This window comes from Vidua chalybeata, chromosome 3, assembly GCF_026979565.1.
Source record: "Vidua chalybeata isolate OUT-0048 chromosome 3, bVidCha1 merged haplotype, whole genome shotgun sequence".
Classification (NCBI taxonomy): domain Eukaryota; kingdom Metazoa; phylum Chordata; class Aves; order Passeriformes; family Viduidae; genus Vidua; species Vidua chalybeata.
The window spans coordinates 74532664-74549323 of NC_071532.1; the positions used below are offsets into that span (position 1 = coordinate 74532664).

The 16660-nt window shown below is 35.1% G+C and overlaps 1 long non-coding RNA gene across 1 annotated transcript in view; it reads right to left on the bottom strand.

Moving 5' to 3' along the window:
- Positions 1 to 16660, bottom strand: part of LOC128786334 (uncharacterized) — a 125575-nt gene that overhangs the window by 54050 nt on the left and 54865 nt on the right. The gene's annotated exons all lie outside the window — the stretch shown is intronic.

The following is a 16660-nucleotide window of genomic DNA, read 5'->3' on the forward strand; positions in this document are numbered from 1 at the left end:
CAGGTTTGCCTGTAAAGAAGAAATAAAGAAGAGTGTAAATACTAGTCTTTTAGGGGTTTGATATGTTTGAAAACAGAATCCAATTAAACCCCTATATTTGCTAATCTTTGTCTTAATAAAGTTGCTGTGGGTGTTATTGGCTGGTTTTACCATGAAAACATGCAGAAGCAGCATGATTATTTTCATATTTGTGTTCAGATATTTTACCATTATAAACACATGAGAAAACCTGCTTGAATCTATTCAATATAGAAATCAGCAAGTAGTTTTAAAAAGGAGAGAAGGTAATTAACTTCACTTCTTAATGATGCTCCTAATTTAAACTATGCAAGAGATGTTTAATGAGTGAGAGAAATGTTGCAGAAAAAAACATGTTCTTTGGTTAAAAAAAAAAAAAAGAGAGAATTAGCAGAGTTTGAATCTATTTGCACATCTTCAGCAGACTTACTCTATAACCTTAACCAAAGTGTTTAATTTTTTGCCCTGCAGTTTTTCTATAAAACAGAAACAATAGGAGTCAACTTGCTGAGAGATTGTGGGCCTTATTTGTTTAGTATTTATATCTCCTGAGAGAATATAGATAGGATTACAGAGTATGATAAATGATTAACATTCTTTTGCTATTACCAAGCTCTGATATTTTTTGCCCAGCTATTTTATCATACAAAAATTTTTACTTTTTTATAGCCCTGTAGCCAACAGCTACCCTGACTAAAATGTATTGAGCAACAAATGTGAAGTCCTTCTCATGTCTCTTAAATGTAATTAATGCCCAAATTACTCTCAAAAGCAGTAGAGAACAATAATGTTCAAGTCTATCTCCACTGGTTGTACCTGCCAGTTCCACAGGAAGATGAGTAAAGAGTGTCTTCCAGGTAAAATATATTTACTGTAATTCAATGGTTTTAAACCCCCCAAATTACCATGGAACTCATTGTCTTCAGGCTTAGCATGCAGGTCCTGGAGAATGGAAAAAACCCACAGCTTTCTGCTTTTAATTGAGCTGGTGAATACACTCGTGGTCAACAGATAAGATTTGTTTTGCAGGTGATGAGTTCCTGAAGCACAGGTCTGGCCCACGCAGCTGCTGGATCTGAGTACCCCAGACGGAACATTAAGCAAACCTCTCAAGCAGTAGTTACAAGAAAAAGGCTACAGAGGTACCAAATGCACTCTAATGGCTGATGACTTGTTCAGAGAAATTACAGAGTAATACTTGTGATGAACAAGCACTGCTACTTTGAAGCAACAAGTAATTGCCAACAAATATCTTCAAAAATCTCCTACATAGTCCAACAGAAAGAGGTTAATGCTCTTTTTTATGAAAATACTTTCTTATCATTATTGGCCTTCCCTCATGTATTGCTACTTTGGATTGGGGTGTGTGGACAAAGGTCTTCAGCTTCTTTAAATATCTGATGCAGCTAAGCAAGTGGAACTTCCCACCTGATTTATTTGTCAGCATAAACTAGGAGAGGGTGCATGTATCCTTTATGGTTATAAAAAATAATTTTATTTTGCATGGAAAAAATCCTAATGCTTTCACACAAAATATGTAACAAGACAACAAAACCACGGGATTAGTACCCTTTCCTATCTACCTTTAATCCTGCTCTGTGGAGTTTGCATGTATGTATTCTCATGAACAGTAATATAAAATGCAATGGCATCAGAAACATTCTATACCTTGACTATAGACTAAGTTGAACTATAGATCCTGAACTGTTATAAACAGGGTGCAAAACAGTGTATATAGAACCCTTGTCTGTACATGTCTCCTCTACCTTCTTTAAAATAAAAATCTAAGAGGCAGTGTCACTACCTAGGATGTTGCAGACTATGAAGAACATTTTATTTGAAAACTGCAAGCAGCAGCTCAGGATATAAATTCCATCATGCCATTACAAACATGAAATGAATCAAACAAACAAACAAACAAAAAAAACCCCCAAAAAATCTGTGCACAATAAACACAGATCCAAAAATGGTTTATGAAAGTGTTGTGGTAAAGAAAATAACACAATAAAATAATTAGAAAATGTGGAATAAAGTTTGCTGTTTAATTATTTACTTATTTATGTTACTTATTATTTGAAATGATAATTTAATCTTTGTAATTTAAAATGGTATTAATAACATGCAAAAATATAAGTTTTTCTGTGATGAAGAAAACCAGCCTTTTCAGGACAGAATCATAGTCTCTTCTATCAGGCTTGAACAGAATTAAACATTTGTCAGCATGACAGGTCTTAAATTCACAGAAAATAATACAGGGATGCAAAAAGTAGAATTTCATTTGAATGCTAAGGACATCGCAGTCACTGGGCATGACAAGTGAAATGACGATCTAAACCACGTAGTTAAATAATGTTTTGAGCAAAGTAAGAGTGCAAACTAAACACCTCTCCTATTTATGACTTACTGGTAAGAAAATTTTGAATGCCCTTAGAAGGACAAGATGCAGATATTTTTGACCAATATGATTATATTTTTAATGTGCCAAATACATTTACAACCCTGGAATACGTTTGCAATCTATCAGATTAATCCAACTATATAAGTGTCAGATATGATTTGAAGAAGCAGAATGAAGAAATGCAATTAGAATATCACAAAAGGCACAATATGTTTATTCTTTTTTGAATCCCTGCTGTCCAACTTTCCCATGTGTTTGTCACACCTCTCCAGTCTGACCTTCAGGGTAAAGAACTAAACATGCAAAACATGAGGTCTCTTATTTTGTACTCACAGCCTTTTTTATCCTCTCCTAGCTATTTCAAATCCATTAAATATTTCAGTTGTAGTTTAGGTATTTCCAGACCTAAATTTGATTTTTATCTGGTTCATACACTAAAATATTTCTCTTAGCTCACTATCATTGACTTTCTCAGTGAAATGCCTCTTGATTAGCCTCTGGTTTTCTCTGCAGTATGCCAAATTCTCTTTCAAAGCTGAGTCAAAGCCTTTTGAATATTCCCAACTTGCTGGTGTGTAGAGTAAAGGATTTCAGCTGAGTGTTGTAGCTTGCATTAAAACTGTCTGGTGTGCTAAGGATGCAACTAGGCCTGCACCAAACACACAGCAGGCCTTGGAGAACAGCTGCAGGGGATAACCACCATGCTGCACACCCTTACCTTCAAGCAGCTGAAGAACACTTGGCTTCATGCATTCACTAGATGTGTTCTTAAAACGCCAAGGTTGTATTTCAGGAACACATACTAATTTAAAATGGAATTAGCAGCTACTTCCTACAGTGAGATTTCCCAGTGAGAGACTCTTCAGGATGCTCTGAGCAGATTTTTACACAAAATATTGAAAATGAATCACTCCCTCTCTTCCAATAGACTTTTTTTCAGTGTTTCTGTTTACCCCCTCAGAGAAATCAAAAGGGAGTGTGTGTCTTTGCTCTTTTTTTTTTTTTGCTCCATCTGATATTACATTAGCTCTGAGTCACCTGCATTCTCCTGAGCTCTCAGTCTGATCTTGTCTAGGAATTGTACTCATTAACTCAGCCAAAACAGTTTACAAAGACATCACTAGCATAATGTACAGAGTACAGAGTCAAGGTCAGGTTGCTTAACATATGCATTTGTTCAGCTGTTTTTGAAATTCCTCCTGCAAATGTGAGCTTGGGGACTGAGTGAGCTTGCTTAATGCTCTTACAGATCCCAAATGGAATAATTCAATGTAAGGTTCTTGCATCTGCAAAACTGGGTTTTCAGCTTGAAACATTTTTTTTTCTGTTGTTTAAAGACTATTTTAAAATTTTAGCTACTACAAATAGAAAAGATAGTGTTAGAGTGTATTACATTATCTGAGAAATAATTAAATATATGTAAAGGTAGCTGTACTATAAACATGTGTGGAAAACAGTAGTTAAGAAATAGAAGTTGTTATTTCCTGATGGCTCTAAACTATGATATATATGTTAGTCCCTTTTGCTCAAACTGAAAATCGGAAGTACTTTTTCTGTATACAATGCATTTTATTATTCAGTGGAATTTGACTTGCACCTTTGTGTTAGGAGTCATGTCCTGCTTAATAGATGATGAACAGAGCCTATCTCAAACTGTGTTCATTTGGGTCATCAGATAGCTCAAACGTTTTTAATATTTTGCAAAACTATTTGACCACAGAACCTCCTTCTTTATAAAGATGTATTTTAACTAGTTTATCTTACACTTAGTTGTAGTTTCTAAAATATTATAGTAATAACATACCTTTTGTCAAGTTCCTGGAGGGCTCCATCAAAACAAAAATTTCATCATGTTTGCAATATGAGCATTCCCTTGCAGGTGGCAAACTTGCCACAAGAAATATTTTCCCTCAGCCAAGATACAGTAAATGATGGCAGCAAAAGAGGAGAAGAATGATAATGATTTATTAAAGAAATATGGATATTGATCTAGCACCAATATCCAACTGTGATGGACAAAAACTCTCTAACAGTTTAAAGTTAGAACGTGTATATTCATTGCGACACCGGGCAGCGTGTGGGATAGCTCCCAAATACACACCACACCTTTCAAATGATTACAGAGTCCTTTTATCCACACAAGAATTGAATACCCAAAATACAAATACATATTCATCATTTTGGTACATCCCATTCCTTGCTTCGTATGCTAATCATTCCAAAAGCTATTGAGCATGCGTAGTTTGTTCCTTGAAATGGGTCGGTGGTCCCTTTCATGGGAGGGGTCCCAAAATGAGGAAGTAAATGAAGTCTTCCTCATTCTGACCTTTCTACCTTTTCAATGCAAATATGACAAATGAACCTTGGTAGAACTCCCATTCCCTGTCTTCAATTGGTTTCAGAACAGAGGAGGCCCACAATTGTCTTATGTTCCTAAAAGCTGTTTGTCAGTTTCTATATTCTCCATTATAAACCCAGCTAACTAAACATCATGTTGACAAGCAATCAGTTATTAGTTAACTACTAACTCTTTATCAAGGCCTACTTATTTATTTTAATTAACTCTAGTAAGGCTTATCTCTAACTACAATCTTAGCTCCTCTAAAATCTCTAAATCCCTTAAAGTTTATGTTTCAATAAGACAAAAATAGAGCAAGGAAGACCATGCATTTAAGTATGCAGTTCTCAATAGCTTTAGAAAACTTAAAGTATCTGATCTATATCAGCTGTCCTATTTGCTAGTGAATTCATACCAGAGTGCTCTCTCTTTTTTTTTTTTTGGTGTTTTTTGACTTTTCTTTCCTTAGTTATTAATGGCAAGATCAACTTGAGGAGCCTATTGTAGCATTAAAGGGCAATCCAGAGGGAACTTGAAAGGTGTTTGCTACCACAGCAGCTATATGAGCAAAGATGGACAGGTTTCAAGGTGAGTACAATGGCAAAAACATAAAGGCTGACTCTGATGTAGTAGGAAACAGGAGAAGGAGAAAGAGCTTCAGAACAGAAGCAAGCCTTTCATATCAACTGACACGGCTATTTTGGCAGCTGTATTTTATATGAGCAGAGAATGCGGCGAGGAGCCTGGTCAAAAACCTAAGAGAGCAGAGGAGGCCTTTAGCAGCAATAAAAGAAAACACAGTGTAAGCTCATCTAAAGGAACTACATGGCTTTATCATGGCAATAAAGGCAATGGAAAAGGAGGAATTAAACATTTTCTCTTGTAAGTTAAGGCATCATTGGTTTTTTAATGTTTGGATTATCTGAAAAATCTGTAAGCACTGCATCATGGCAATCCAGTCTAATGGTGGGAAGGGATGGAACATATAGGTAAGAAAAACACAGAGTATTCTTATGTCCACACAATAAGTCAATATTCTTATTGCTGATCCTCATTTTATTCCCTTTCTTTCCAGTGTACTTTACAAATATTCTATATAGCAAATATTCTCCAGCATGGTCCTCAGTCTCTCCTGGCGTATTTCTGTTTGCTTGGTGCTGGCTGAATACTCTGAATGAATAATCTGATATCTTTAAATCTAATTGCATTATTTATTATCTTTTTGAGTGGACAACTTACTCTGCACTTAGCCTCTGCGATGTTAGAACTTGAGTGGATGCTGACTTGGCTGCCACAGAGCACATCATTGTCTTTTTCTCCTTTTGCAGTGTGACTACCACAATGAAGGTACTGTCCCCTTAATCCTTTTTAAGAAGAGGCCTTTTCTACAGGATATGTCCTCTCAAAACACAGGTGAGGAGGGAGGTTTATGAATGCATTTATACTTCACAAGTAGAAGCCAAAAGGCATTTATAGCCAATAACAGGGATGCTGTTTGTATGAATTATGTCTCAATAATTGCATTGCTCCTAAGTTAAATAATTTCCTTACCCATTTTTCTATAATCTTTTCTCCATCAAATTACAAGTATGATATCTGAGTGCAAAATAGCCCTAAGATTGCCCAGGCATACTACAATTCTTTCCTGAACTGGAAGATTCCATCCTGGATAACACTTACAAATCGTCTTTCCATCCTGCAACCATTCTCTTCACTTTTAACATTAATCTCCAAACTGAAATCATCTTAAACACTCTTTGAAATACATCCTTCACAGGTGTTAGGAATAATTTCCTCTCCTCTGAACTAATATGCATCTTCTATTCACTTATGCAGGCAGCAGAGTAGCCACTTTTTTCTGGCTTTTCTGCCTTTTCTTATAATCCAAAGCTTGTGGCAATTTTTGTAACTTTTTTCTAATGAAAGAAAATTGAAGAATGGGAGAGTACAGTGCTCAGAGTCACTTGTCTTCAGAACTAGAAAAGTATTCGGGCAGATAGAGTTTAATGCTGCAATGCCTAAGACTTCCTCAGTTGGAGCCAAGCGTAACGTTTGCACTGAGGGGTGCACTGTGCTACTGAGAATGGGAGCACTTGGAGTTGGGTTTGCAGTATAAAATCAGGTGCCCCTGTTCCCTTGAATGAATGGGACATCTAGAGGTGTACAAGTGGGATTTGCACTTAACAGCAGCTGAAACAATTTGATGCTTAAACCAGTCCAGAGCTGGGTCAATCTACAACTTAGTTTTGTTTACAAATAGGCATCTTCAAATGGTAGGTGCCATGTCTCTTAAACTGAAATATGAATCCTGAAGCCCGGCCCCTGACCTTGGCTACCAAATAAGGTGTTAAATGACCTTTCCTTCCTCGGATGTGAAGAATATATGATTGTAGAGTGAAGCACTTAGGATTGTTAAGGTTGGAAAAGATTTTCGAGAGCATCAAATCCAAGTAGAGCAAGTATTTTCAGAAGAGTGACCTAGCCAACAAACCAACAAACTCATTGTGGAAAGATGTTGGTAAAACAACTTCTATTTTTATCCCTGTTGCATTTTGTCAACCAAGAATATGAAAGAAATGGAGGGTGAAAGGCTTGTGTTTTTTTTTACATCTCACCAGTGCAGAAGTTTGCTGTTACAACACATACCTAAAAAAGAGTATTCCAGAGGTATCCTGCCAGCATGCTCAATTGTAGGTAGTCAGTAAATATAATGGTTGACCTGGAGATAATTGAAAATATAAGAAGTAAATTCTTCCTGTGCTGAGGAGGCATAAAGCCAGAATAGTTATAGTTGCCTTAAAACATTCATCTTCAAAACAGAAACTTCACCCGTGAAGCTTGGATGCTACCTTGAATTTAGACTTGGAAATTATTATTTTTTCCATTTGAACCTCCTGAATGGTCATACTCAAACTAAGCAGAATTACTCATGACCTTAACGTTGAACGCAGACAAAGTATTTGGATGGTCATGGGCACGAAGTAAGATATATGATGCTTAATAAAGGAAGTGGAATTTTCCAAAGTTCCTGTCTGGGTTAGTACAAACTTGTCTCCCTTATCTGTCAGCTCATATATACAACCAGCATGGCTACTTTGGTTCCAGATTACAAGGTCCCTAGCTGCTGCTGATCTGATGGGAAAGCACTCTTCTCTTTGGGAAAAAAACTTTGCAAATCTTGCAAGCCTTTTTAAACTTTCTCCAGCTTCATCCATGAAAACCTATTAGTTACTGATGTTTACACTAGGTAAGTCGTCCTCATGGGAATTGGGCAGCATGATACTTTCTAGAACAGAAATAGTCTCTTGAGACCTCAAAGCCTTCCTATTTTAAAGTGCTGCTTGTTGATAATTTCTTTCTTGGTTCACATATGCACAAAAATACCAGTAAGTATCTAAATAGAATTGAAAAACTGATCAAGATTTACTGGTGATCTATTACAAAAAGGTACAAAATACTACATAATTGTTCTTATTAAGAACTAAAATTTTTCAAAATTATTTAACATTTTATCTCCTTTTGCTGGCTGTAAATTCAGCTCATATATAAAATAAAGCAATTTAAAAAAATTATTAAAGTGAATGTCTAGTCTTTTTATAATACAAATCTGCTGCTTCAGCCTCAAGGAGTTTCTCTTCCTGCATCGTTAAGTTGATTGACAGTCAATCCACTTTGTTCATCAAAAGATTTGAGAAAGCCATTTCCACCACAAATTCTTCTCTGTTACTTTTAAAATATCAGATAACTTCCTTTATCTTTCTAGATGAAATGGCATTCACTGTATCTCAGAGGGTTTTTTTGTTTGTTATCCATGGGTTATCTTAATTTGACTTTTCTTTTGCCACTTTTCTGCCTCTTTTTCATTGTCCTAATTTAATCTGATCCTGTGATTTTTTTTTGTCCCTAGAAGTGATTTTTTGCTATTTCTCTTAGTTGACAATATATTTTTTCTTAAGCATATTTCTTATGCTCTTGTCTAATTAGCTATGATATAAATCTATTCCACTCACAAAAAGGGTGGTTTATACTTTCTTAATTGATGTACATCATGACACAAAATAGATTTTAATATAATTTACAATATAAGCTAAACATTTAATATTAAACTAGATCACTCTGTGTTTTTTCCAAAATATTCTAAGGATGTTGGTATTCCTAATTATACTAACTTTCTAAAGGAGCTATAAAAGTAATTTTCATTAATGTGTGTTGATAATTCTACTGAGCTGTTACTCACGTGTAAAGAGTTAAGCACATGCAAAAGCATTTCACAGGAATAATTTTAAGATAATGATCATCTTTGGGTAGTTATTTAGAGAATATTGTACTGAAGCAATTTGGATTCAAGTGCCCTATTTTTGGTTTGAAAAAGGCAAGACTAAGACACATGCACATGATTCCTCACACCTACATATGAGTACAAAATTTTTGGTACCTCAAGCTAGAAAAAGTGAACATTACCTTTGACAGCTGTAATGTGGGACAATAACATAGTGGCTTAGCCAATAGATTAAAAAAAAAAAAAGTTATTTTTCTCCTGGAAGTTCTGCTTGATTGAAAAGTTCATGATCAATTCCCAAATCGAGAGTTCTATTTTCCCCAGCATATATGTCTGTATCCTGTGTCCTTTGGAGACACTTGGCTATGTGTAGATAAATATGAGAGAGCAGAACAGGCTTAATAAAAATCAACAACAGATTTGTTTGAATAAAGATTGCATGATCAGGATTTTTACTATCAGGCTGGCAAGTATCCAAGGTTACAAGTCCTTAGAGGGAAAGAATACACAAAGAGTGAAGACAAGCTAAAATTTAGAGTAAAAATATTTTACAATTTGAGAACTCTTGTCTTGGGAATATATAGCAACTTTATATTTTCACTGTATTTCTGCAGTGCTAGATAGTAAAAGCCTGACCTGTGTTGGCCCTAGAATTTCCATCTGTATGTATTAGGGCAAACTATATACCTTGGAGCTATTCCCTGCTCACTCTTTCCAGTTATTATTCCTAAAACTGACACACATGAGTTGGCAATAGTAGAACTAGCACAAGATAAGTGACTTTTTGCTGCATTTCCCCCTCATCCACTTAAGAAAATTAAGTGATTAGCATAGATTTTATATGCAGAAGACTTCTCTTCCAGAGAATTATAAAATATTTAAATCCATATGTATAGAATTTTTTTCTGAAGTGAAATATCCTTAATGTTGCAAATGGGCAATTCAAACCAGCACATTTTTGTCCTTTTGTTGGTGTGCCCTTCACATAGGGGTGATTTATACCACCAAAAGACTGTTGCAGCTAGTGCAGAATTGAACATTTATCTAATCAAAATAGTTGCATTGCAAAAATGTTTTTTTTTTCTCTGCACAGGAATTAGAATATACAATCACTATGAAAACTGAAAAAGAACCTGTGCAGTTGTCCTACTGACATTACTGTTGCTTCACTACCAAAGAAGACACTACTGCCTTATAGAAGAATCCAAATTCAAATACAGGAATAAAATGGGTAATGGAGATTATCCACAATTAAAACAAAAACCAAACCATCAAAAAAAACCCCACACCAAAGGGTTCTTTGCCCAATCTTTTGGGCAAAGGACTGCATTGGTATGTCATTTTCATCTGGTAGCAGAGGATGGGAAAAGGAATAGTGAAAGAAATCAAATTAATATATAAACCCCTTTATAGTTAAAATATTTTTTTTAAAATCATTAACTCACTTTTAAAATTGCAGAATAATGAAGACATCAGTTACAAGAGCTAGCAGTAAACATCTCTATAATTCAGGTTTGCAATTCCACAAATAAACAGCAGTCCTCTGTGTCTACCAACTCTTTCAGAGACAGAATGCTTGGTTTTTAAAAAAATCATGAAGTACATTTAAAAAATATGTAGTTAGTTACAGATAACCTCTTCTGTTGTTTATAGGCAATCTGTTAGCTCATAGTTAGTTAGTTTGTAGATAATATGTTAGATTATAGATAATCTCTTCATAGCTTTAAACTCACCAGTATTCATGGTATACTGTTAAGCTGCAAATTAACCATCTAAAGTGTATGGCAGATGCATGAAATGCTGGTATGGACCTCTTTGTAATCACACCACCTGTCTCATTGTCTTCATAAACCAAGATTATCCCTTTACACTTAGGCCAGAAGTTAAGAGAAAGTTAAAAACAAAAACAAAGCCTAATTTCACTAGCATAAGTGTGTATTTCCCCACAGACTTAAGTGAGAAAATGGTTTGTCTTATCTACTAAACTATCTGCTACCATTAAGCTACTGAGACTTGATCAGCTGGAAAAAAATCACTGCAGAGACTAAGCATGGTCAGAACCTATGCTGTGACAATCACTGCCCCATTTTCACCAAAATTCTTCACAATATAAAAGGCTCCTTTTCTTGGAAGTGGATCTGTTAATTTTTTCTCAGTGATCCAAAGTTTGCAGGAGTAAATGGTTTGCCTGACTTAAATTAGTTTTACATGAATTTCTGTGTAATGACAATGGTTCAAAAACAGAAAAAAAATCAAAAGCAATATTGTGGTGAGCAATTCTTGTGTGGAAGCACATCATGAAGGTGATTGTCTCTTTAGTATCATATTCCCTCTCTTTAGTACCGTATCCTTTTTTTTTATCTTTAGCAAATACAATGTAAGTTAAGAACAATGTGGAGTTCAGATTAACATAATTTCCATTACTTTCTCTAAAAACTGCTAACCAGTGAGACTTTGGGCTTTCATGCACGCTTTTCATTACTGGCACATTTATGCTATGGTACTAGAAAGATGGATGCACCTGCTTGCTCTTTTGCATTGCAAAAAGCCCCCTTGATTTTAGTGAGCTAAAGCAAGCCTCTGAGCATGCCTTTGCAGGATAAAAGCTTAGCTGCTTCAAACTTCAAATTTCACTAAAAACATGATGTACCTAGGTCAAGTTTCTTTTCTGTTTTAATAATCTGTTTCTGTAATTGCTTTTGTTATGTGCTGTGTTTTTCATCCTACCTTCCATAATTAAATTTGTAGTTCAAACCTATACTTATTTAGGAATTTATTAAAATAAAACTGAAGCTAGCTATGCTGCTTTTGACAAAAAAAAAAAAAAAAACAAAAAACAACACAGAATCAATAAAGCAGGTAAAACTTTTTTCAGGAAAAATAAAGTCAAACCAATAGGTTAGGCAGAAATTCATAAAAGCTGAGACTTATTTAAACACACACACATAAGAAATCTTAGAATGAGACTGGAAAGGCAGAAATAAAATAGTTTTCTTGCAAATTAGGTGCCTATAAATTGCACAAAAAAAGATTACCCAGATATTTCAATTTAAAGTATAAAATAGCTGTTTGTCAAAGCCTGTAATAGCTCCATAAATGAACATAAAATAAGTAATGGAGTGACATGCAGGGAAAAAGTTTCTGTGTTTCTCTGACAGAATTTTAAAGTGCAGGAAACCCAATGAGACTTATGCACTTTATATTTCTAATTATTTGCATGAATCTTCCCACATGACTGTCTTTCCTCTGAAGATTTTTCTTCCTTTCATTTAGATCCACTTTGTGCATTCATACCATACTGGTTTGCTAGGTGGAACAGTAATGTAAATGCCTTTAAAACCGACTTTCTGATTTGGGAGTTTTGCTTTGTAGATAGAAGGCAAAGTAGTCAAATTTTATGTCAGGCACTCATGAACCAATTTGACCAGGCCTGTCTATGGTGGAGCTTAAGCTGCTGATGAGCTACAAAGAGAAGTGAACTTTATTGGATGACATAGCATCTAATAGCTTAGAAGTCACCAGTTTATAGAATGGCTATAACAATAGAAGGTGGATTAATCTTTGTTTATTCTCATCAGCCTTCAACTTGATTATTTACCTAGAAAACATTATGCACAAAAGACATGGTCCTTGTGCTTTTTACCCAGGCTTTCAGAAATAACATGGCCTTCAGCATTTGGAAGATGACTTTTAGACCATTGCTCTACTTCTTTTTTTTTTTTTTTTTTTTTTTGTCTTCAGAACATGGGCAAATGTCCTGAGTGATGGTACTGATTGCTTTTGATTTATCTAACTTTTCTTGTGGAGTATATGAGCTATGTACTTGACATTCTTCCTCAGGTCTTGCCTCTCGTCTCTTGGTTTTGGTCAGCTAAAGACTCTTGCAGATGGTGAATAATCATAATAATAATCAAATTATAATCAGAGAAAAACACTGCAGACTGAGGCTGAGTGGGAGCAGTGTGGTTTCCTGTCCCTAATGATCTTCCAACTATGCTCCACGTGCTGGAACTACCTGATCATCCACAATATTCTTATCCTTCTGTTGCTATCTTCCTGGCACTGAAATTAGCATGACTTTTTTTCCCCAAGTAGCTCTGCTAACTAGCAATTAAATACAACTAAAGACATTCACTTTATAATTTATCTGTGCAACTGGGCTGTCTTATAATTTGTTTCATACTGTGCATTGTAATCTCTATTATAAAATGCAATATGGAAATATGGAGGAAAACCTGTGTTGTTGCTAAGAATGCAGCTGGGCAGCTACTATTAATGTAAGTAGAAGTCAAACAGCTTGATCCTTTTAAAGTTTGTTTGCCTTTAAATACTTAAATATTCTAAAAATTGCATAAGGAAATAGGATACTTTCAATTGACTTCCCTGTCAAAAACTTACCAGTATTTAGACACTTTGATGCCAACCCTGTATTTTCACCTGCTCCACCCCTATAAAGTGAAAGTAACTTCCTTTTTTGTCAGTTTTTTTTCTGTTGGCCAATAAGTCTTCATCTTTCCTTTAGTATAAGTGTCTTTTGAATAGCTGAGCCCTTTATTTGCCATTCACTGAGTATTTTCAAACTTTTGTGACCAGTGTGGCAAGGTGTTTTGGGAAAACCAGTATGGGATCGTGCAATTAAAGATATAACACATACATTCACACAAGGGTAGACTGATACTGACAAACCTCAACTGACACTTTTCAGCTCTGTGTTTTAGCTTTCCAACCCAAGTAACATTCTTCAACCCTTCTTTTGTGGGTGAAGAATTGGTTTATGTGAATTACCATTTGTAGGAAATGTGATTCAATTAAAGAAAGGAATAGTCTGAACTAAATTCAAGTGTTGCACAACTTTCCAAAAAATGTGAATTCACTGTGCATCAAGTAGACCGAGCAACTTTTCCTGCTTTGCTTATAGAAAGCATTGTCTTGACATCATCTTGATATTCCATATCTTTTCATGCCTCTGAGGCAACTCCTCTGCTCTTTATCATTTCTTGTAGTTATTTATCTTCCTCCCAGGTAAGTTTATCTACAGCTATCTATATCTTCGGTCTGCATGTGAAGGAAAGAGACTTCATTGGATTTTCAAATTAGTCAACAGTAGATCAGTATTTGAACATTGTAGTTTAAAAACAGGCCAATAGCAACTTTGGATGGATTCTTATATGCTTTTATTCAGCTACACAATTTTTTTGTAAAAAAGAGACTGTCACGTGAAACTTTTCTGACATAAAAAATATACTCCTAAAAATATCTGTGGAAACTCGATCCTAGGAATCATATCATCTTCCATTTCTTTTTCAATTCTGCTATTGTATCTATCCTGCCTTGAGGAAGCTGAGACCTCAAGGTCTGAGTGGTGAGAACTCTTGCTCAGTTCTCAGCACTTAGCCCAGCTTGATGGATATGAACTCAATATGAGTTTATCAGCTAAGAACAGAATGAATAGGATGGGATTTTTTTTTGACTGTTACAATTCTGAGATTGCATTTGAGCCCACAATTTTCTTATTAAAATGAAGTAGGGAAACAAAGGCCCACAGGCAATTGCACATATAAACACAAGTTACTGGGTCATAAAAAGATGACATATTTACCATAATTTTAACACAGTGTGAAACAAGCAGCAGATATTGGTCTCAGTGAACAAAGCTCCATCCTTTTCTTAGCATCTGGACCTGTACATTTCTAAAATGACAATGCCATAATGAATATAAAGGTTTCTGCCATCTGTTCTGTTTTATGAAGATTATTTGTTGTCCTTGTGATTTTGGAAAGTTTCCAGTAAATATTCCAGCAAATTTGAGCATAGAAATAGTCAGGTATGAAGCATATGACCATTATTGTTTCTGATGTACTATAAAACATGAAGCAGTGAGGAAACAGAGAGGAGAAGATAAAAATAGAGCACCAAATATAAGGAAACAAATGTTAAGATATAAAGGATATTTAATTAAAAAAAATCACTAAAATGTCACAGTTCTATGCATAAAAAAAGAGTAATATTAAGGCTGTGATTTCAAACACATAAAAGCAGTAAATATGCTGCTGAACTCCTCATCTACTGTATAGAAGTCCCTTGTGGCTTTATGAGAAATTGTCCTGCCTGAGAGGACCTCAGGTGACAGTGAGGCGTGGACCTTGTGACAAAGATGAAAAGATACTGATGGCATATGTAAAATGGGCAGCAGCCAACAGCTCTAAAACAGGAGTACAAGGATCACACTTTAAAGTAGGAAGAAATTATTATAAAATCATTCTCTTTGGTAGAAGAATTGACAACAAGTTAACACATGGCATTTCTATTTCATTTTGTGAGACACTGCATAAAATTTAGCTTTACTGTATTCATCTGAGTGCCTGAGAATGTCCTGTTGTCACTGTGAACTAATGAGGTACACTTTCTCTCATCTGCTCAAAGTTGCAGCAGGAGCAGTCTCAGACTTTCCTATGCAAGGTCTTCCAAACATAAAAAAAAAAAAAAATTAACAAAGTGCAACTAGATTTAGAAAAAACATTGCTGTGATCAGGAGATCATATTAAGAGGAATAGTGTTTTGAGCAAAATAGAGAACTAGCTGTTCTGATTTCTATTCTGATCCTTGACACAGTCTTCTTTTTGATCACAGAGACTTATATGAAGTGGGATCATCTAAAGATGATAGAGACCCTTGAAATTTTTCACTTGAGCTTTTTTTCTTTTTTGGTACAGTTTAATAAAAAAATAATCGTAAATCTATGAAATGAAAAAAAAAAAAACAACAAAAAATGGAAAATTCCAGCCACTCTTCCAAATCTGAATGGAAAAAAAAAATCTCAGGTTTCTTTTTCAGTTTGTTTGAGTTCTGTGAGCAAGTGTTTGATGTTTGTCTAGGGCCTCTAGAATCGGGTATAGAGCTATTGCAAAAGTCAGGTTAGAATGTTCATGGCAAAATTGACTCTGCTATCTCAACTCTCGATCTGTATAACTTTGCTTACTGTTGCAATGTTCTCCTGAGTTGCTATTAACATGTTTGACCAGTCAACAAACAAATAAAGCAAATTAAGTGTTTGCCTTGAAAAGAAAATAACAAGGCTGTGATCCATAGTGAAGAGAATACAAGCTGCCAGGGTTACCAGAGGACTAAAGAAATATGTTCCAGTTCAGTATTTGTTCAGAATTTTCTCTCTTCAGATGAAGATAGTCATAAATAAACTAAATTAAAGTAAAATAACATGTGTTGTTTTTATAAAAGCATCATCAGATAGAAAAAAAAAATATATATAATGCCTCTTTGTGGCAGCTGTGGGAGGACACAGTCCTGGACAGGAAGGTTTCAGAGGATATTGATGAAAAGAGAGCAAGACCATGAAATGGAAACAAAGTGACAAGGAGCCCTGGAGGCATTGATTTATGAGAAAGATGAAAAAGGTAAAAGAAATCTATTGCTAATCAGTGACTGAGGATGAAAGACAGCAATGGATGTGGGCATGATTTATAGTCATGCAGGGAAATGCTGCTGGAATAATAGAGGTTTTTGGGGATTGGCAGCCCAGTGATCTCATTCCAAGATGATCTAAAAGAGCTCAATAGGCTGACTAACATTTGAAATCAATGGAAATAGAAAAGGCAGTAATTGAATACAG